General features: G+C 41.9%; 1 protein-coding gene across 1 annotated transcript in view; it reads right to left on the bottom strand.

Annotated features, from left to right (window-relative positions):
* ttc7b (tetratricopeptide repeat domain 7B) overlaps positions 1-23,006 on the bottom strand; it is a 253,419-nt gene that overhangs the window by 222,179 nt on the left and 8,234 nt on the right. The window contains exon 2 of the mRNA XM_078562037.1: positions 4,032-4,153. The gene's annotated coding sequence lies outside the window, so the exon portion shown is untranslated. The remainder of the gene's footprint in view (positions 1-4,031; positions 4,154-23,006) is intronic.

Below are 23,006 nucleotides of genomic sequence, written 5' to 3'. Positions count from 1 at the left end.
GATGAGGAAAATTAAGGGGAAGTATGCTCACATAAAAAGAAAGACCTATACTTATGTATAAGCTTTCAAAGCCTCAGGACATCCCAAAGTATTTTACAGACAGTGATGTAATTTTGAAGGGTATTCTGCATAAATATGGAGGGCACACAGCAAGATCTCACAAGCAGCAATGAGATAAACAGATTATCTGGTAATTATTACTGATGTTGGCTGAGGGATAAATATTGGCCATAAACATAGCTTCTATCAGTTGATTCTGCAATTCAGTGGTGGGATTCTGAGGTGCTGTCCCCTCCTACTGGCCATCAGAGATAGGTGGTATACAAGGGCTTGAGAAACTGGGAAGGGAAGCGGGGGGGGCTTTTACATTTAAATGTCTCATACAAATGTTTGACGAAGCACAATTTATCTGTGTGTTTGTGATAAATCTAATTTTTGTTTTCACTCAGTCTGATCTAAGTGTACTCACAATGTCCTCCAACAGGTGCAAAAACTACAATGTTAGATTGATCAGCTCTGTCCACTGTGGGAGGGAGAGAGGAAGGATCCTCAAGGGATCCCTTGCTCCAGCCCAGACCATTGGTAACTCTGAGCACCTTCAGTGGGTGCCTGGAAGCAGATGATCTTGTGTGTGAGAGAAACACTGCAGTGCTGCATTTGTTGCAGGGGAATTTTCCCACTACCCCGGCCAACATTTTCCCCTCAAATAATGCCACCAATTGCTGTTTGAGAGAGCTTGCTGTGTGCAAATTAACTACCACATTACATTCCAGTACTTAAAGCTTCTTTTACCCATTGACACAATCAACTTATGTAATTGTGAAATGACATTGACTGAATAAGAAATCAGGGCAATATCGTCCTCAACTTGATCACTGTGAATGTCCTAAACGCACACTATCTTATTTTACTGTCCTAGTTAATTATCAGTAACACTGACTGCAAACTCAAGAGTTTACATAGTGAGGCAGTGTTCAGGTCACTGTTTATTGCACGCAACAAACAATTAACTTCATTTCAGCAAGAAAAGCTAAACTCATTTTAAATGCAATCCCATTCCCAATTTATGCTGGTTGCTGTTCTCTCAGCAAAACTGACCCAGGATTTCTTTTTCTGCATTACAACAGTTACAGCACCTCAAAAGTTCTTCACTGGCTATACAAGGCTTTGGGACGCCCTGAGGTCATGAAAGATGTTCCATAATGCAAATTCTTTCTTTTATCTCTAATACATATTATACATAGATAGGATGCTATTTTTCAAAGACAAATAGCATAAGAGAACCAGCCACATTGACAGCTTCATGGATAAGTGCATCACTCAATGTGATGCTGTGCCATACAGACCGGAAAGATTCCAAGCCTGAGAGAAGTTAGCTGATCTCACTCAGAGCTGGGTGCTACAATTCACCCAGATGCACCCAGGCCACAGACAAGATCATCCAAGGTCACTGCTCCTCATCACATTTCAGTGAATTGTGAGCGAGATGATGACTGTTTTGTGCTGCGCTGTGATGTACTCCATGATTTTCATGCTCCATTTAGCCCACACAGGAAGAATAGCTGCTGGGTGAGACACCAGAATTCGGATCGTCAATTCTCCAGGATTGTCGTGGAGCCTCCAGGAGTTGAAACTTAATCTCCTGGACACTGCCATGAGTAACAAGAGGAGCAGAAAATCACAGGGGCATTAAAAAACAATGGTGTTTTTTTATTTAAAAAAAAATTCTTTTCACACTTCAGCAAATTTGTTATTCAATTTTAGAGATAGGGAGAAAGCGGTTCAGGTTAAGTGGATGGAGGTGGGAGGTTAGATGATGTAAACTTCATGTCTATATGTCTAATCAAAGTTGACAATCCTGACCAGAAGTTTCCCTGTGCCTGTTGGATTGTGCCCCAACAAAGAGGCTACTATTTTGGGAAAGTAAAGGGAGAGAAAATGGAAGTAAACAGATTAGAAATACAACCTATATTGTACAAAAGAAAAAAATAAATTGGAAGAGGAAAGGACTAAGAGTAAGAAAAAAATGGCAATTTCAAAAGGAAATCATTCCAAATGGGAAAGGGTATAATAAAGCGCAAACAAAACAGCAGAAACCAGAAGACAAATAGGCAGGATTGGAAAAAGCTGGGGACCGCGAAAATATGTCAGTATCCCCTAGCTGTTAGGCCGTAAGTTTAACAATTGTGCTTATTACAGCTGGGATCCACTGAGAGCTAGCGTGCAGCTGCCAGAACACATTTCAGGGATGTGGTCTTGCCATATAAACTTGCTTACAAGGTGAGAAATGTATGCCCATTTGGTCCGAAAACAAAGACGACATCTTATGCATTTGTTCTATGCTCCTCAGATTTTGCTCATGAGAATAATTTTAATATCACCACATCCTATAACAGCACCAAGTAAACAGAAGCTCTCCTTTCCGAGTTTGTACTTTTGAGGAAGGAATGGGGAAAAGAGCATCGGCCAAAAGCCGTCATTTCAAGTACAATGGAACAAGGCAGCCCTTCCACCCCTTGAGCCTGTTCCAGCATTCAATTAGGTCGTGGCTGATCGCTATCTCAAGTCCATTTAATCTGTCAATCCAGTCTCGAAAATTTCAATTGACTCCAATAAATTCTTGGGGAGTGAATTCCAGATTGTGTGTGTGAAAAATTACTTCCTAACTTCATATCTGAATGACCTAGCTCTAATTTTAAGATTATGATTCATTTGAAACCAGTTTCTCTGAGATAGAAAGCATACCTACTATTTAACAAACTACAAAGCAAATCACAATCACTGCTGACCTAGAATCTTAAATTTATAGTACACAGCCAGCAGGTTGAACATGAAGCACAACTATGATTCCCAGCTCGAGAACTGCAAAGTTGCTCTCTAGATGTTCACTAGTTTGACCTACATATAGGAGGTCAATCTTTGCTTGCAGCATAAAGTATAAGCAGCCCTTAATCATTCAAGATTTAAGAACTGTAATTTTCTTATAAATGCACAAAAGCCTTCCTGTATATCTGGGCACCAACATGCATCTGCATATGGCACCTTGACTGACAGGACTTGGAACAGATTTGACTAGTTAACACTTTTTTGCGACATAAAAAGTCATATTTGCCAAAGAAGTCACTGCTGCCTCTGTCCATTGGTAAATCTTCCTTTTGCTGTTTTGATAAAATGGCTGTCATTTTTATTTGCCATCTGAATATTAACCTTCAAAAGTAAATAAAAGTTTAGATATGAGAAATAACTAGATAACACAAACAACAACAACAAACACAAAAATACCTGGAAAAACTCAGCAGATCTGACAGCATCTGCGGAGAGGAATACAGTTAATGTTTCGAGTCTGTATGACTCTTCACCAGAACTAGATAACACACTCTGCTCTTTATCCTTAAAATACAATTGGAAAATTTCAGATGGCCCCGATGCCGCATGTGCTAAACTAACACAATAAGTTAGCACACTTTAAATCATGTGCTATGGAAGTAAGTGAACAGGTTGACAATTTTTAATGTTCATTTTCTAGTTCCTCAGCAAAATACCACTTCAGGTCAGATGTTAGGAGACAAAAATAACAAAACAAAACAGGGCAAAAGCATAAAACATAACACAATTACTGCTCTCTGTAACTCTACAAACATTGCTTGGTCTTCAAGTTAAATCAGTTATTCATTCCACTCAGCTTTTCAAGAAAATAGGTGAGCAATTCAAGGTTTTCAAGTATTTCCCCCCTCCACAATCCTGAAGTTGTTCCTAATAAATCCTTCTGGAATTTTCCTTCCTGCCAGATTTCCTCTCTGAAACCTTTTGATCATTTTCTCTGAATGCATTTCAATTGAAGAAATACAGATTCACTTGCATGCACACGAGCAGACACAGATGTGCGACTCATGCCCATGCACACAGATTCAATATGCTGACCCACATTTCCCACAATGCCCCAGCACACACCAATGTTGCCTCATACACATCATTATACACACGCCTGCCCGCGGACACATGCAAAAAGCTCCAAGTAACTCGAATCTTACCCATTTTTGAAATAAATGACATGAGCTCTCTGAAGTCCTGTTTCAAGGAAGAATCCCAATTCTTGTTCTTGGAATGCTGATCCAGGCTTTGGACTCCTGTTCTGGATATTAGTGTTCAATACCTGGCTCCAAAAACAAGAACAGATTGTTATTTATTTTGTCAATCTGTTAACTGGGTTAGGGAAAAAATGAAATACACCTCTTACTTAAGGACAAAAAACTGAGCTTAGATATACTGAACAGAAAATAACCAAGTGAGATGAATATGCAGACTTTGAACGGAGGCTGTGCAGTGAAATACATTTGATACTGTAATGGTTATATAGCATGCTTTGAATTGATGCAAAACAGTTTCTCTCATCAACAGGAAACATGTAAATTAAGCCTGGGGCAAAGTTGCCCAATCATATTTAAACAAGGAATGTGAGACCATCTCAATGAGGCACTTTGACTCAATTCCTGCTGCAGTATTGCTGCAATTTGTGCAAATCAAATTCTGAACAATTCTAACAGAAAGGCAGCTTTGAAAATTATTTTTTTTACTATTTTGTTAATTAATTAGCTGTCCCCCAACTCTATATTTTGACACCAGTGAGCAGAGATCTGACCAGGCTTAGGTAAAAGGTTCTGCTCATAACCTATGCTGAAGTGCGAAGGGATGTTTAAACATCAGCATAGATCCCTTGGGCCAAATGGCCTGTTCTGTACTGTAAATTCATGTTGTAATATGCAAAATTTTGTCCAAGTGTAGCATGTAGGTATCCACAGAGTTCTACCCAAACTTGCTGAAAGTGCATCTGGGTGCAGCTGTGTGTATGGTACAAGAGTATTTGCAGATAGTGTAGATCTGTGTGCAAGTGTGAATATGTTACTGTGCATGCACATGCAAGTTTTTCTTTAACTAAAATACGTTCAGGATAGACAATCGATCCATTTGCCCAAAGCGTCTATACATGCGTAGAGTTCAGTCTTCCCTCGCTGGGGAGCAATGCGGTGGTAGCAGTGATACATGGAGGTGCCAGTCATACATCTCTCTACACACAAACAAGTCTCAAACACTAGCCCTATAGCGTAACCAAATCACAAACACCAGGAGATTTTGTCTGGAATTTGAACTAGGGTGGGGGGGTTGGTGGTGGTGGTGTTCGGAGCTCGTGCATTCTCTCACAGTAACGTCAGTGGTAGATTGGAGACACCTTGAGGAAACAGCCAGTCTTCCCATTTCCCTGGGGCTTCCCTCAAACTTCCACCAAAGCTATGGGAGGGGTGAGTGCGGAGGGTGGGGCGAGATTAGGGAACCCTTTGTAGAAATTCTAGCCTGTTATCTCTCTATTTATCTAGATAGGAATCAAACTTACAATATCTCAAATGCAGGCCGTTTATAATTTTTACAGCAACGTGTGAAAATAGAAACCAATTAACGTAGCTTGAAGGTGATTCTGCCTTTGAATCTGACAAACTTATAGACATACCAGGCATTTAAATTTATAGTACGCAGCCAGCAGTTTGAACATGAAGCACAATTTTGATTCCCAGCTCAAGAACAGCAAAAATGCCTTCTAGATGTTCACTAGTTTGACCTACATAGTATTGCAGGTCAATCTTTGCTGGCTGCATAAAGCAGAATCAGCTCTTTGCCATTCAAGATTTAAGAACTGTAACTTTCTTATAAATGCACAAAAGCCTTCCTGTATATCTGGGCACCAACATGCATCTGTATATGGCACCTTGACTGACAGAACTTGGAACAGATTTGCCCAGTTAACTACTTTTTTGCAACATAAAAAGCCAGACGTGCCAAGGGAGTCACTGCTGCCTCTGTCCATTAGTAAATTTGCCTTTCACTGTTCTGATAAAATGGCTGTCACTTTTTTGCCATCTGAGTATTAACTTTCAAAAGTTTCAAAAGATACGAGAAACCAGTAGATAACACACACTCTGCTCTTTATCCTTAAACAGTTGGAAAGTATCAGACGGCCACAATGCTGCACATGCTAAAAAAACCCCAAAATAAGTTACAGGAAGTAGCTCCGCTTAACGTTGTTGCGTTTTAAAGTCATTACCCTTCAGGGTCTGTTTTTAGAGAGCGGATGGGAGGGTGGGGCGGAGGGGAGTGGACGGGGAGGAGCGGACAGGGGGGTGGGGGTGGACAGAGTGCGGGAGACATTACCAGATGATAAAGACCAATCTAGATCATATTTTACCACCCTGGTATTCACATGATACAATGACAATGATATAGTTAAATAAATGCCTATCAATTAGTCTGCAACAGACCAGGAAAATTTCAGGTTAATCCTTCAGTTTCTGAAGAGTTAGCTAATCTCACTCAGGCAGCAGGTGGTTTGGGTGAAGAATGGTTTTTTTGGGGGGGTGGCGGTAAGGGTGGGAGAAGAGAGGGAATTCCGCCAGTGTTCCAAATCTTGATCACAATCCCTGCTGGAATGAACACATCTGTAGGCCCACATAAATGTGCAGTTTCAAACAATAGAGATACACAGATAGGAGCAGATCACGCTTGGCTGCAGCATCCCTTGAGGGCCAACAGCCCAGCAACAGTCAGTAGTAACAGGATCCAAGCCAGTTGGTGAAGTCAAAACCAAGGCACAGAGGTTTTCTTTATTGAGAGTTTATTGACTTGGTCAGTCTCACAGCTCTCCTCCCTCCATCCCTTCCCTCCCACCCCCCCCCCCCCCCCCCCCCCGAGTGCCCCAGCTATCTCCTATTTATAATCGCTCAAAGAACATTAATAGCCCTTACCTATTTCTCTTAACCTTAACAATGTGATTGGCATGACATTAACAAATATTAAATTGTAATTGGCAAGACATTAACAACTAGCACCCACATGCAAGAAATGGGAGTTTTGGGAAAGTGCTTGGCACACAAGGGTACCCATGCTCATCGAATTACATAAAAGTACAGCACAGAAACAGACCATCGAGCCCAGCAGGTTTATTTTGGTATTTATGACATAAATATACATATACTTCTAATCCTAACTCCATCATGTGTTTATCTAGCTTCTCCTTAAACACATTAGTGCTGTTCACTTCAACCCTGTGGTCAAGAGCTCTACATTCTAACCACCCTCTGGATAAAGAGGTTTCTCCACAATTCCTTTATAATTGATTTGCTCTGGGGCGTTGTCAACTACTAGGGTGAAAGTAGAATAAATGAACAAAGATGGAATATTAGACCTAGAATTTACAGCAAAGAAACAGGTCATTCAGTCTAGGTCTACGCCTGTGTTGATGCTCCACGTGAGATTTCTTCCACCTTAACAGCATACTCTTCTATTCCTTTCTCCCTCTTATGCTTAGGTAACTTCCCCTTAAATGTATTTAAGCCTCTCCTTGTGGTAGCAAAGAGTTCTGTCAGTGGAAGATAGAAAACAAATTTCCACGTTCTTAATTGCTTGCAGCATGAACATTCTATTTTAATGATTAAATGAAAGCTTTTACGTAAAGGTCAGGACTAGGCATTTTTAATGATGAAGAGAAGTACTTGTGTAAATTACAATGTAGAATCTAAACTAATATTTATGGTCAAGTTGGGACTTTGCAGCACAACTCCAAACAAATCAAAACTGTGCTGTGGATTTAGAAACATCCTTTAATCCATTTGAACTGAACTGATGTTAACACTGCCACCTTGGAATGGAAATCAGCTCATTTATAATAAGCATGATCACGCTGGAAAAAAATAACTAATCATGTAATTTCATGACGTCAACCCCGAAATATGTCTTTCAACATACACAAAAAAAATTAATGATCTCCTTGGTTTTTCAAAGGCACTGTAAATGAGACAGGGTACGCAGTGAGTAGCTCCAGACAATCTTTCATACATCACTGTAATTAGCTCCATACACCAAGCTGCAGTAATAACCCAGGCAGCAGTTTAATGCTCCCATGTACTTATTTGGTACAATGTCTTTTATTACATAAACCTGCGACAGTTATACTTGTCCGCTTGGGTACTTGGCATCCAGAGTGGCATCTTTCCATTACCCACATCTGTTTTTCTAAAAAAAAATTATACCCCAGATTGCAGCTCATCACTACATTCCATCCAAATGAACATGTTTTACCTTCTTCGAGGAGAGATATAAATAAAGGTGTTAGGAAATAGAGATAGTTTAAGTAAGTTATACGTGTATTTTGGGTATTAGGAATGAGTTTTAGCTTTAACGTTTAAGTTTGATTTGTATTTCTGTATTTGTGTGTTACGAAAAGAAGTTGAATTTTAGTTTCGCCTTAAAAGATGCCTGCATTTTAATGAAGATTTCATGACACTTGAAGGGGAGTTAAAGCAAAGGTTAAAAAAAAACTGCGCTTTTGCCTACCAACAGGGACTCAGAGAAAGGGACCCACAGAGACAGAAAAGTAGTTTCAGTTCAGTTGAAAGCAGCTTCAGTTTAGTTGAAGCCAGGATTCCAGAGAGGCTGGACAACAGAGGGAGAGATAGCAAGTCCCAAACTAAAGTTGAAGCCAATTGCCAAGAGATGCTGGACAGGAGAGGAAGCTGCAGAAGCAGGTTCCAGAAACCAAACAAGGAAGTCCCCAAATCCAGGGGAGTAGAACAGGAAATGTCCCAAGAGGACAGTTTAGTCAAAGGACAAGAATCTGGAAAAGGTTCTGTTCTGTGGCAGTGAAAGTAAGTAGCAGAGAGGAAGACTTCAAGCTTAAAGAGAAGAAAGCTGCAGGACACATTTAAAACAATGTAGTTGCGCAAGAAGCCAGAAGGTCCAAGGGGACACCTGAAGGTCTGTAACTCTTCACTATGAGCATGTGAAAGTGGTGTTCTGTTGGCATGGATGAGTCAGTGAAAGACAATGTGTGGAATGAAGTTTGAATGCACATGGCAATCCAGGAGAGTTCGAAACCCTTGAGGCGGACCCTTGTGGAAGGTGTCTGAGACAAAGCATCAGTTTGGGAAAAGATTCCAAAGCGAGTTCTTGGAGAATGTAGATTGGAAACCCTGTGAAAGATGGAGTTTAGCGAGGCCAACTTGCTCACGATGAGTCAAACTTCTGGGGGAGTTGAGGAGCGATCCATAGCATCTGTTTGGGATGGTATCTGTCACTTGGTTTCAGAGTGTGGTGTGCCTGGCCACAGGTCACTTATTGGTTTATATGCACTGTGTACTTGTGAACATTAAAGTATAAGATAGCTTGTGTAACTTGTGTTATCCTTACAAATCTGTATACATCTGTGAAGGTAAAGTTGTGGATGAAGGAGTATTATAATATAGTCCACCTTTTGTTGTATAATGAATGTTTTATTCTTTTGTTAAAAGTTCATCAGCTGACTCCTGTGACTCTGTTCGGTAGCTACTCTCCACTTTGCAGCCACTTTGTTTAAACAAACAAATAAAAGTTAGGATCGATCAACCAGGTTCCACCTGGCATCTGACTTGTCCAGTAGTAACATCAGCTGGGATCATTACAAAGGAAAGAGACAACGCTTTTGAAACAATGCTTTTAATAAACTTGGGGGCATCCCGAATAGCTTGTCTGCATGTCCTGTTAGGTCTGCTAAAAACGGTAAATTTTAAAACTTACTGGTGCACCTCCCTCTCTACCTTTTGCAAGTGCTCGCTTTAGTTTTATGGAGTTTGTACCTTTTTGAGAAGTGTAGTCACTGCTGTAGCATAGGAAAATGTGGCAGCAAATTTGCACACTGCGATGAGATAAATAACTAGATTACCTGCTTTTAATTATGTTGGCTGAGGGATAAATGTTGTCCAAGACACCTATTCCTTCAAAATAATGCAGTGGATCTTTTATATCTATCTGAGGAGGCAGATGGGGCCAGTTTAGCCTCTCATCTAAAAGACAGTACCTCTGACATACAAGATAATCCGAATGACCTTCTTGAGTCAGGCTACTTTGCTTGTAGATGAAAAAAAAAATCACCCAACAGTTTTGTAGTTCAGAGTTAAGAAGATAATAAACCTGTAACTCGACAACTAGCATACAATAGCAATTACTATACCAGCTAGATAGACTTTGTTAAGTCACATAATGGTTCAAGAACAACCGTAGCTAATTCACTTCAAAAATAACTTCGATCTCCTTTCACATAAGTTTACTTCAAAGTCAACCCCAATTTGGCCAAAATTATTGGCCCTGCCAAGGAGTCCTAGCAAAACTGGAGTCAATGGGAATCAGGGGCAAAACTCTCCACTGGTTGGAGTCAGACCTAGCACAAAGGAAGATGGTTGTGGTTGTTGGAGGTCAGTCATCTCAGCTCCAGGGCATCACTGCAGGAGTTCCTCAGGGTAGTGTCCTCGGCCCAACCACCTTCATCAATGGCCTTCCTTCCATCATAAGGTCAAAAATGGGAATGTTTGCTGATGATTACACAATGTTCAGCACCATTCACAACTCTTCAGATACTGAAGCAGTCCATGTCCAAATACAGCAAGACCTGGACAATATCTAGGCTTGGGCTGACAAATGGCAAGTAACATTCGCGCCACACACGAGTCAGGCCATGACCATCTCCAACAAGAGAGAATCTAACCAGCGCTCCTTAACTTTCAATGGCATTACCATTACTGAAGCCCCACTATCAATATCCTGGAGGTTACCATTGATCAAAAACTGAATTGGACTAGCAATATAAACACTGTGTCTACAAGAGCAGGTCAGAGGCTAGGAATCGTGCGATGAGTAAATCACCTCCTGACTCCCCAAAGCCTGTCCACCATCTACAAGGCACAAGTCAGGAGTGTGATAGAATATTCCCCACTTGCCTGGATGAGTGCAGCTCCCACAACACTCAAGAAGCTTGACACCACCCAGGAAAAAGCAGCCCAGTTGGTTGGCACCACATCCACACCCTCCACCACTGATATACAGTGGCAGCAGTGTGCACCACCTACAAGATGTACAGCAGGAATTCACCAAGGTTCCTTAGTCAGCAACTTCCAACTCCACGACCACTACTATTTAGAAGGACAAGGGCAGCAGATAGATGGGAACACCACCCCCTGGAAGTTCCCCTCCAAGTCACTCGCCATCCTGACTTGGAAATATATCACCGTTCCTTCACTGTCGTTGGGTCAAAATCCTGGAACTCTCTTCCTAACAGCACTGTGGGTGTACCTACACCACTTGGTCTACAGCAGTTCAAAAAGGCAGCTCACACCAACTTCTCAAGGGCAACTAGGAATGGGCAGTAAGTGCAGGCCCAGCCAGCGAAGCCCACATTTCGTGAATGAATAAACAAAAAATGTTAATGCCATGTTAGCAGCGTACAATTGAACCAGATTGCAGATGTGTTAAAATATGTGAAAATACACACAGGTGGCTTTGTTTCAAGTATTTTTATAAAGTCTGATTAGCCACACAAGCCAGGAAAGTCCCAGGTTTTCCTCCAATCTGTGCTGACTTAACTGAACCCAACTAGAGTGGCTGCAGAAATGCAACAACAGGCTACTGTAGCCCCTGCTCCAAACCACCCAACCAAGGGTTATGGAGGGGGAAAGTATACTACACCAGTGGTGACTGTGCCTTTAGCTACCTAATACCCAATCTCTAGAATTCCCTTTCTAAATCTCGCTACCTCCCTTTCCTCCTTTAAGATAACTCCTTAAAACTGCTTCTTTGACCAAGCTTTTGCTCGTCAGCCCTAATATCACCTTATATAGCTCAGTGCCAAATTTTGTTTTATAATGATCCTCTGAAGTACATTGGAGCATTTTATTACGTTAAGGGTGCTATACAAGTTGTTGTTGATGCAACACCCAGTCAAATGCTGTCTTAATGTCAAAGAAGTCATTCTTACATCACCTCTTTCAGTTCTACATGTGGTTGGATCAAGACTGTAATGAGGTCTGCAGCTGAGTGGTCCTGGCAGAACCCAAACTGAGCATAGGTGACCATACCATTGCTGAGTAAGTGCCACTTGATAGAACTGTCAATTATATCTTCCATCACTTTGCAAATGATTGAGAGTAGACTGATGGGGCAGTAATTGGCCAGATTGGATTTGTCCTTTTTGTGGACAGGACATATCTGGGGAATTTTCCACGTTGTTAGGTAGATGCCAGTGATGTAGCTATACTGGAATGGCTTGCCTCGAGGAGCAGCTAACTCTGGAGCACAAGTCTTTAGCACTACAACTGATATGTTGTCAGGGCCCATAGCCTTTGCTGTATCCAGTGCTGTTTCTTTATATCAAGTGCAGTGAATCAAATTGGCAGAATCTGGCATGGTGATGGCGGGGTCTTCAGGAGGAGGCTGAGATGAACCATCTACTCAGCATGGTTGGCTGTAGATGGTTGCAAATGCTTCAGCCTTGTCCTTTGCATTTTGGGCTTTTGGGCATCAATACTGAGGATGAGGATATTCATGGAGCCTTCTCCTCCATTGGTTGTTTAATTATCTGCTGTCATTCACAAGTGGATGAGGTAGGACTGCAAAGCTTTTATCTGATCTGTTGGTTTTAGGATTGCTCACTGTTTATTGCATACTGTTTCTAATGCACGTTGTCCTGTGCTGTAGCTTCAGGTTGGCACATCATCTTTAGGTATGGCTGGTACTGCTCCTGGCATGCTCTTTCACACTCCTCATTGAACCAGGGTTGGTCCCTGTCTTGGTGGTAATGACATAGTGAGGGGTATGCCGGACGATGAAGTTAGAAATTGTGCTGCAATATAATTCTGTTGCTGCTGATGATGACTCAAACGCCTCAAAGGTGCCTAGTTTGAATTGCTATAGCTGTTGTGAATCAATCCCATTTAGCATGGTAGTAGTGCCACACAGCACAATGGTGGGTGTCCTCACTATGTTGACGGGGCTTTGTCCCTAGGCAGACTGTTCCATGGCAATATTTATGTTCCATTTGCGCTTTCACCCACACCACTAGCATAACCTATAACCTTTTCTCCCTCAAATGTTTATCTAGCTTTGCCTTGAATACATCTAAGCTATTCACCTCAACCACTTCATGTGTTAGCAAGTTCCACATTCTAACCACACCCTGGGTAAAAGATTTCTCCTGGATTACGTATTGGATATATTAGTGTCTATCTTATAGTAATGACCCTTGGTTCTAGTCTCCCCCACATGTGGAAATATCTCTGTGTCTACTCATTCAAACCCATTCAAAATGTTAAAGGCCACCATCAGGTCACAAGTCAGCCTCCCCTTCTATGAAGAGCCCCAGCCTGTTCAATCTTTCCTGATAAGTATGAACTCTCAGTTCTAGTATCTTCCTTGTAAAAAAAATAACTCAACCTTCTCCAGTGCCTCTGTATCCTTCTTTCGAATTAAGCAAGCACAAAGATAACAGCTGGTCACTGAGTACAGCTAGTTACAGAATGAGCGCTTGGGAATTTGGCAAGTGAGGGAATTTTAAGGGTTAATTTCTTTCTAAAATCTAGTTTAGTTCGCATTTAGAATTCAACTACAATTTACTGTTAAAGTTACTCAGTCATGGTCAGGGGTAAACAAGCTCCCTACAGGAGAGGCAGCTGCAGTTAGTTAATTAGGTAGCTAGTTTGAACCAGATTCTCTTGCCAGCAGTGCTGACTCATCTCTGTAGAATTTCAGCTCTTATAGAGGTGGCCTTGCTAAGCACGCAAAGTAAGCAAGCGCGAAGAAAGCAGCTGGTCACAGAGTGAGCGCTTGGGAATTTGGTGAGTGAGAGAATTCAGTGAGTGAGGAAATTCGGTGCTGTGAGGGAGGGGGTGCTGTTGACGTAAGTAGCTACCTTAATTTTGGGCAGACCAGTTTAAAAGAGCTGGGGGATCAGTTTGTGGAGTGGCCGTGTTCTGAGAAAAATTCAAAGTATGGCATCACAGGGAAACATATGTGATTGGTTGGTAAGTATTTTGCTCACATATCTTTTAAAACTCAGACAATTTGGTAGTAATTTTAAGGGTTTATTAGTAGGAGTAAGGTTTATGAGCAGTAGTAAAGCTTATTAGGAGCAGTAGGGTCTAGATTTAAGTCTCCAGTTTATAATAGTCTGTAAAGTAAAGGCATGGCAAGGCAGCTTGGCCATGTGGAATGCCCATCCTGTAACATGTGAAAAGTTGTGGGTGCTTCCTGTGGCCTAGACGACCACATGTGCAGGAAGTGTCACCAGCTGCAGAAATATAAGCTCTGGGTTTCAGAACTCGAGCAACGGCTGGAGTCACTGTGGCGCATCCGCGAGGCTGAGAACTATGTAGAGAGCACAGTGGGAGCTGGTCGCACTGCAAGTTAAGACAGTATGGGCAGGGGGGTACTGGGTGACTGCCTGGCAGTTTAGGAGAACCAGGCAGGTAGTGCAGAAGTTCCCGGAGTCCATCTCGCCCACTACACGGTTTTCTGTTTTAGGTACTGGTGAGGATGATGGTTCCTAAGAGGTGTGCAGCCAAATCCATTAGGGGAGGAAGTAGAGTGGAAGAGCAATAGTGGTAAGAGATTCAATAGTTAAGGGAACAGACAGGCGTTTTTGTGGCCAGAGACGTTACTCCAGGATGGTATGTTGTCTCCCTTGTGCCAAGGTCAAGGATGTCACTGAGCAGCTGCAGGGCATTCTCATGGGGGAGAGTGAACATCCAGAGGTTGTTGTCCACATCGGTACCATTGACATAGGTAGATAGAGGGACAAGATCCTGAAAACAAGCTTGAGAGAGTTAGGAAAGAGATTAAAAAGTGAGACTTCAAAGGCAGTAATATCAGGATTACTCCCAGTGCCACTTGCTAGTGAGTACAGAAGTTGGAAGATAGAGCAAATGGCTGGAGAGATGGTGCTGGAGGTAGGGCTTTAGATTTCTAAGGCACTGGGGCTCGTTCTGCGGCAGGTGAGACCTATACAATGCGGACGGGTTACGCCATAGCAAGACAGGGACCAATATCCTAGCCAGCAGATTTGCTAGTGCTGTTGGGGAGGGTTTAAACTAGCTTGGCAGGGGGATGGGAACCAGAGAGGGAATTCAGATGGAGAAACAAAGCTGGTAATGGTAGGAAGAAAAGCAGTAAGTGAAATTGGAAGACAACAGAAAAAAAGGCCAGCATAATAAAGGAGGATATTTAAAAGGTAATTAAGGCACTCTATCTGAATTTACACTGCATTCACAACAAGGTAGATGAATTGGCGGTACAAATAAAAGTAAATGGGTTTGATCGAATTGCCATTGCGGAGACATGGCTGCAAGGTGGCCAAGGCTGGGAACTGAATGTTCAAGAGTATTCAATATTTAGGAAGGACAGGTAAAAAAAAAAGGCAGTGGGGTAGCGCTGTTAATAAAGGATGAGATTAGTATGTTAATGAGAGGATCTTCGAACAGATCACCAAGATGTTGAATCAGTTTGGGTGGAGCTAAGAATCAGCAAGGGGCACTAAACATTGGTGGGAGTTATTTACAGGCCACCAAATAGTAGTGGTGATATAGGGTATGATATTAGAGGTGCATGTAACAAGGATAATACAGGACTCATGGAGGGTTTCAATCTACATACACTGAGTAAACCAAATTAGCACTAATGCTATGGAAGATGAATTCCTGGAATATATACAAAATGATTTTCTACAACAGTTTGTTGAGGACTATTTGTTGACCATTTTAAATTAAGTTTGAATGTGATGCACTTCAATCTGAAACTAGGGTCTTAAATTTAAACAAAGTAAATGAAAATATGAGGGGAAAATTGGCTGACAGTAGACAAGCAATAGCTAGTATTTAAAGAATTAATACGTGGTTTACAACAAATATACATTCCTTTGAGGCACAAAAACCCAACAGGAAAAGTGATCCAACTGTGGCTAACAGAAGTTAAAGATTCTATTAGATCAAAGGAAGAGGCTTATAACGTTGCTTAACAAAAATGGTAAGACTGAGGATTGGGAGCATTTTAGAATTCTGCAAAGAAAGACCAATAAACTGATAAAGAAAGAGAAAATAGAACACAAGAGTAAACTAGCAAAGGACATAAATAGACTGTAAAAGCTTCTGTAGGAATATAAAAAGGAAGATTAGCAAAGACAAATGTGGGCCCATTACAGACAGAGACAGGAGAATTTATAATGGGGAATAAGGAAATAGCAGAGAAACTAAATAAATAGTGTGTGTCTGGCTTCATGTAGGAAGGCACAAAAGCCTCCCAGAAATACTCGAGAATCAAGGGACTAGTGGAAATGAGGAACTGAAAGAAATTAGTATTAGTGAAAATGTAGTACTGGAGAAATTAACAAATTAATGGGACTGAAAGTAGATAAATCCCCTGGACCTTATGATCTACATCCCAGTGTTGAAAGGGCTGGCTGTAGAGATAATGGTAATCTTTCAAAACTCTGTAGATTCTGGAATGGTTCCTGAAGATTGGAAGGTAACAAATGTAACCCCACTATTTCAGAAAGGAGGGAGAGGAAAATGGGGAACTACAAGTCTGTTAGCCTGACATCAATGGTAGAGAAGATGATAGAATCTATTATAAAGGGTGTGATAACTGGACGCTTAGAAAATAATGGTAGGTTTGGGCAGAGTGAACATGGATTTATGAAAAGGAAATCATGCTCGACAAACCTGTTGACAGTTCTTCAGGATGTAGCTAGCAGAATAGATGAGGAGGAACCAATGATGTGGTATATTTGGATTATCAGAAGGCTTTTGATAAGGTCCCACGCAGGTTAGTAAACAAAATTAGAGCGTATGGGATTGGGGTAATATATTGGCATGGATTGGGAATTGGTTAATGGACAGAAAACAGAGTGGGAATAAACTGGTCATTCTCAGGCTGGCGGGCCAAGACTAGTGGGGTACTGCAAGGATCAGTGCTTGGCTCACATTTGTTCACAATCAATATCGATGTTTTGGATGTGAGGACCAAATGTAGTATTTCTAAGTTTGCTGATGACACAAAATGGTATGTGAGTTGTGAGGAGGATGCAAAGAGGCTTCAAGGGTATTTTGGCAGGCTAAATGAGTGGGCAAGAACACGTCAGATAAAATATTAAGTGAAAAAATGTGATGTTATCCACAGGAAAAACAGAAATGCAGGGTATTCTTTAAATGGTGAGAGATTATGGAGTGTTGATATCCAAAGGGACCTGGGTGTCTTTGTTCATGGCTCAATGAAAGCTAACATGCAGGTGCAGCAAACAACTAGGAAGATAAATGGTACGTTGGCTTTTATGGCAAGAGGATTTGAGTACAGGAGTAAAGGTGTCTTTCTGCAATTGTACAGAGCCTTGGTGAGACCGCATCTGGTGTATTGCTAAAGTTTTGGTCTCCTTACCCAAGGAAGGATATACTTGCCATAGAGGGAGTGCAACAAAGGTTTACCAGATGGCAGGATTGTCCTATTAGATGAAATTGAGGAGACTGAGATGTACTCTCTAGCATTTAGAAGAATGAGGGGTGATCTCACTGAAGTGTACAAAATTCTTACAGGGCTCCACAAGGTACATGAAGGAAGCATATCTGGCTATGGTTGGCGGGGGGAGGTGGGGTGTCTAGAACCAGGGGCACAGTCTCAGAATAAGATGTAGTCAATTTAAGACTGAGATGAGGAGGAATTTCTTCACTCAGAGGGTGGTAAATCTTTGGAATTCTCTACCCTGGAGGGCTATGGAGGCTTTGTCATTGATTATGTTCAAGACAGAGATCAATAGATTTCTAGGTAGTAAAGACATCAAGGGATATGGGATATGTGCAGGAAAATGGCATTGAGGTAGAAGATCTGCCATGATCTAACTGAATGGCAGAGCAGGGATGAGATGCTAAATGGCCTACTTCTGCTCCTATTTCCCATGTTCCTGTGTAATAAGAAACTGAAAACTGTTCACAGTATGCAGACTGTGGTCTAATCAAGGTTAGCATAACTGCTTTACAATTCTATCCCTCTTGAAATGAACCCCAGTTCATTGTTGGCTTTTCTAAATGGTCTTAAAAACCACTGTGGCTACTTTCAGTGATTTGTATGTTTTCAGAGGAGGAAGAGTAGGGAGAAAAAGGGAAGAGAGGAAAAATGAAGAAAATAAACTCTGCAGCTTTAGTCATGGGTAATTTGGGGTTAAACAAAAACCCATATTCAGGCAATGAATGACTTAGGTGAAACCTATTTTAAAATAGAGCATTAGAAAGTACACATCAAAGTATACAAATGAAACGGTGGAACTTTCTATAGTGTAACTCTGCCAACTGAGCTTAAACACGAGGGAGACATTGTTCTGATTGGAGTATTACAGAAAAGGTACCATATGGCAACGTAATTCTCAGACCCATGAATAATTCTCTGCAAAATACTATTACTGAATGGACAAACCTGTGTGCTGTGCTATGCTTCATGTCTCCTCCCTTTAGCAAATCAGCACTGCTCTCCAACCCTGGCGAGCGTGATAATGTATTGGTTTTGTTTCAGAGCACCATTTAATGAATCCTGGCTGCCTAACATCTGCACTTTGACCAAAGCAAGTTAATTTTTAAGAACTAGATATCAGCAGGTTGGGGAAAAACAAACAATTACTGTTCTGAATACAAGTAACCCTTTCCTGCAGCATCAGAATATCAGTTATAAAATAGATGACTCATGGCTACCTTTGTAACATAGCATGTCTTCTTTTTTGGAAGTGCAGGTAGCACCTGTTTTTGTTAAACCACCACCATCTGTCTAACTCATCCTGTCCTTGCCAACATCAAAACATTCGCATTGCAGCCAGGCCTGGACAAAATTCAGGCTTCAGGCTGATAAGCTGCAAGTAACATACAAGTACTGGACAATCACCATCTCCAACAAGGGAGAATCTCACCATCTCCCCATGGCATTCAATGGCATTACCATCGCTGAATCCCCCACTATCAACATCCTAAGGGGTTACCATTGACTAGAAACTGAATTGGACCGGCCATATAAATACGGTGGCGACAAGAGCAGGTCAGAGGCTGGGAAGTGAGTAACTCACCTGACTCCCCAAAGTCTGTCCACCTTCTGCAAAGGTACAAGTCATGGGTGCAATGGAATACTCTCCACTTGTCTGGATGAGAGCAGTTCTAGCAACACTCAAGATGCTCAACACCATCAGGACAAAGCAGCCCGCTTGATTAGCCCTCTATCCTCCAAAAGAAGCATACATCCCCTCCGTCACCGTTGGCTGCTGTGTGTAAAAAAACTCTCATCATGGCTCCTTTGACAGCACCTCCTAAATTCATGACCTCTGTCACCTAGAAAAACAAGGGCAGTAGACACATGGGAACACCACTATCTGCAAGTTGCATTCCAAGTCACACATCATCCTGGCTTGGAACTACACCACCATTCCTAACTTAATATATAACAGCAATCAAACCAGGGTCCTGCCTAGTCTATGAGGTCCAGTATTACTCCAGCAGGTACACTTAGCAAACTAGGCCTGCTTTTCTATCCATGGGCCATGTATAAAGATTAAATGGACATTCTGCTTTAACTTGCAAGTATCTCAAGCAGATGATAACTAACGGATCTTGATGTTGTGAATTAGAATTCATCCATCAAGCAGTAATAACAGCCCTTTCCAAAATCTCCATAACCACAAAATTCCATCAGGATAAAGCAATGGGTAAATAAACAGAAGCACAAAGAGAACTGCATTGCTTGGGTTTCAGAGGCTGCAGACAACTCATGGGCTGCAGCTCAGAGACTTCTGCGCTAGGTTATCATGGGATCTGGTCTTTTGTCTGCTTTATACTGACAACAGCACTTCAAATGAGGTCAGCCGCTGACATCAGCCGAAGCTATAGCAGCTGATGTTAACATATGGCTAATGAGCAATTAAGCAGTGAGAAACATTAGCGTTTGAAAAATAGCTCTGTTTTATACAGAGGTAGGAAGGTACATTGTCATCATCAATTAAACAAACTCTACTCTATCATCCTAGAAATGGGATGACTCAATAATACTGTATAATTGTACAATTATTAATACAAAGCTGATCTATGTTGCTGCTTAGACGAATATGCGGTAGTAGAAAAACAGCAGCATTATAGTTCACACCGCACAACGAGTTATTCTGGTAAAATGCAGCCTAATTGCTGTAAATAGTCTGACAATCTTTTTTCTCAGGAACTGTCAGCATGCTATCAGCTATGTCAGCTTTTCCACTTCCCTCACTCGCTCGATCTTTCTCTGAATGTGCAGTCCTTTGTTTTCTCCGTTCTAATCCAGACATCACCGTCGAATCTGCTGATGAAAAGGGGCGCAGTTGTTGTATCACAGAAGAACCTCTCGTCTCCAAAAGGACTGTGCGGTGGTCACTCCTTCCAATACTGTCATGGATAGATGCGTCTGTGACAGGTAGATTGGTGAGGATGAGGTCAAGTAGGTTTTTACCTCTTGTTGGTTCCCTCAGCACCTGCTGCAGATCCAGTCTCGCAGCTATGTCCTTTAGGACTCGACCAGCTTGGTCAGTAGGGTGCTACCAAGCCACTCTTGGTGATGGACATTGAAGTCCCTCACTCAGAGCACATTCTGTGCCCTAGCCACCCTCAGTGCTCCTTCCAAGTGGTGTCCAACCTAGAGGAGTATTGATTCATTAGCCGGGGGGTGCGGGTAGGCGGTAACCAGCAGGAAGTTTTCTTGACCATGTTTGGCCTGATGCCACGAGACTTCATGGGGTCCAAAGTCGATGTTGAGAACTCCCAGGACTACTTCCTCATGACTGTATACCACAGTTCTGCCACCTCTGGTGAGTCTGTCCTGTTGGTGAGATAGGACATACCCAGAGATTGTGATGGTGGTGTCTGGGACATAGTCTTACTGAAGGAATCATACCTTACAGACAATGTCAGGCTGTTGCTTGACCAGCTGGGGGGGCAGCCCTCCCAATTTTGGCACTAGCCCCTAGATGTTAGTAAGGAGGACTTTTATCCTCCATTTCCCTTTTATTGTGTTCCTTTTTAATACCCTCCCTGTTCTAATTAACCCTGGAGTTTCCAAGGGTTGCAGATTAATCTCTAAGACATTGATGACAGCAACCCAGGAGGAAAATCATAGAGGTATAAAAATAAATTTAAATCTTTTATTAGTTATGAAAATGTTGGTGATGGGAAATAAAAAGCTTTTTGACTAACCATCAAGAATCATCTATTCAGGTAATGAAGAGTCCACTGATTTTCAGATTGGCACAGGAGAATGGACATGTTAGGCAAATTTGAGTAGCACAGGAGATGAAAGCTCCAGGATTACATGCAGCTGGAGTTGGCAATCCTAGTTATGGTTTCAGGGTTCCCACCTGAAGCATAATCTATCTGCACTCTCCAAGATACTGGTCGCCTGGCTGACTGCTGCAAAAATATCCCAAGGTGAAATGCAGGTTAACCACCGTAAGCTGAGTGAAAGTTGTCTGTAGATTGGAGGCAGTGTGGAATTGCCCACTGTCCTCGTGGGATGCTATTAAGCAAGGACACCAGCAGGAAACTACCTCACTGCTCTCGTTTGTTGAAATATAATTTTGTTCAAAGGTGTTCCGTGTTTTTCAGTATGTTCCTTATCTGTCAGTCACTGTTTTGTAAGTTTCATACTTGAGTCGATCAATGTGAGTTGAGACAAAAACATTGTGAATGTTAATGCTTTCAAGTGGGACGGGCATGCTACATGCAAGGCAGCCACATAATGCTAATAAAATAAATGTTAGGCAAAGCAACAGGAACAGAACCTAGATAGATTCTGGATTAACTTCCCACACCATTGATGCAATGTAAATGACTCTTTGGTCAGTCTCCTCGTTCTCTTTCAAAATATCTAGTATAAAAAAATCTGTGGGGCTACTGGGAAAGAACAGGAGAGTGGGATCAGCTCAGTTGCTCTTGTAGAAAGCCAACAAGAACACAATAGGCCAATTGGCTGGCTTTTGTAACCATTCTATTATCCACTTTTTTTGTCCTATGGTTAATTTTATTCTCCTTTATTACCTCACACCAGTCTTTCATATAAGCACATTTTTAAAAAGTGTCAAACAAATTGAAAGGTATTACTGGTGGGGAATCGCAATAATTAAATACTGAAGCAGTCCTTGCCCACATACAGCAAGGCCTGGACAACATCCAGGCTTGGGCTGACATCTGGTGAATAACCTTTGTGCTGCACAAGTACCAAGCAATGGCAACCTCCAACAATAGACATTTCAACCACTTGCCCCTCATGTTCAATAGTGTTACCATCACTGAATCGCCTACCAATAACATTCTGGGGCTCACCGTTAAACAGAAACTTAACTGTACCAGCCGTATAAACACTGTGTCTACTAAATAAGTCAGGAGTTGGGTATCCTGCAGCTGCCCAAAGCCTGACCACCATCTACAAGGCACAAGACAGGAGTGTGATGGAATACTCCACACTTCTCTGGATGAATGCAGTTCCAGCAACACTCAAGGTGATAAAAAAAAACATCCAGGACAAAGCAGCGCACTGGATCAGCACCCTACCCAGCACCTTAAACATTCACTCCCTCCACTACCAACACCAGTGGCAGTAGTATATACCATGTACAAGAAGCTCTTCAGAAACTCACAACTCTTCAACATCACTTTCCAAAACTGTGACCTCTACTACCTAGGAGGACAAGGGTAGCCTTGGGAACACCACACCTGTAAGTTCCCCTCCAATTCCGACATCCATCCTAAATTGGAAATATATTGTCGCTCCTTCATTGTTGCTGGAAAATGCTGGAACTTCCTACTTAAAAGTGCTGTGGGAGCATCCTTGCCAGATGGACAGCAGGGGTTCAAGGTAGCTTATCATCATCACCTTCTCAAGAGTAGTTAAGGATGGGGAACAAATGCTGGCTTTGCCAGCCACACCCTCATTCTGTAAATGAGTAAATGAAAAAAGAGTACTGTTGCACTGTAAGTTGCAAAAGAACCAGAGGGGACATGAGGAGAAATATCTTTAAGCAGCTGGTTGATATGATCTGGAATGCATGACCTGAAACTTTCAAAAGGGAACTGGAGAGATATACACACACACACACTTGAAAGGGAAAAATTTGTAGGGCTATG

This window comes from Cetorhinus maximus, chromosome 18 (genome assembly GCF_964194155.1).
Source record: "Cetorhinus maximus chromosome 18, sCetMax3.hap1.1, whole genome shotgun sequence".
NCBI lineage: Eukaryota > Metazoa > Chordata > Chondrichthyes > Lamniformes > Cetorhinidae > Cetorhinus > Cetorhinus maximus.
This window is presented reverse-complemented; position numbering and strand designations above follow the sequence as displayed.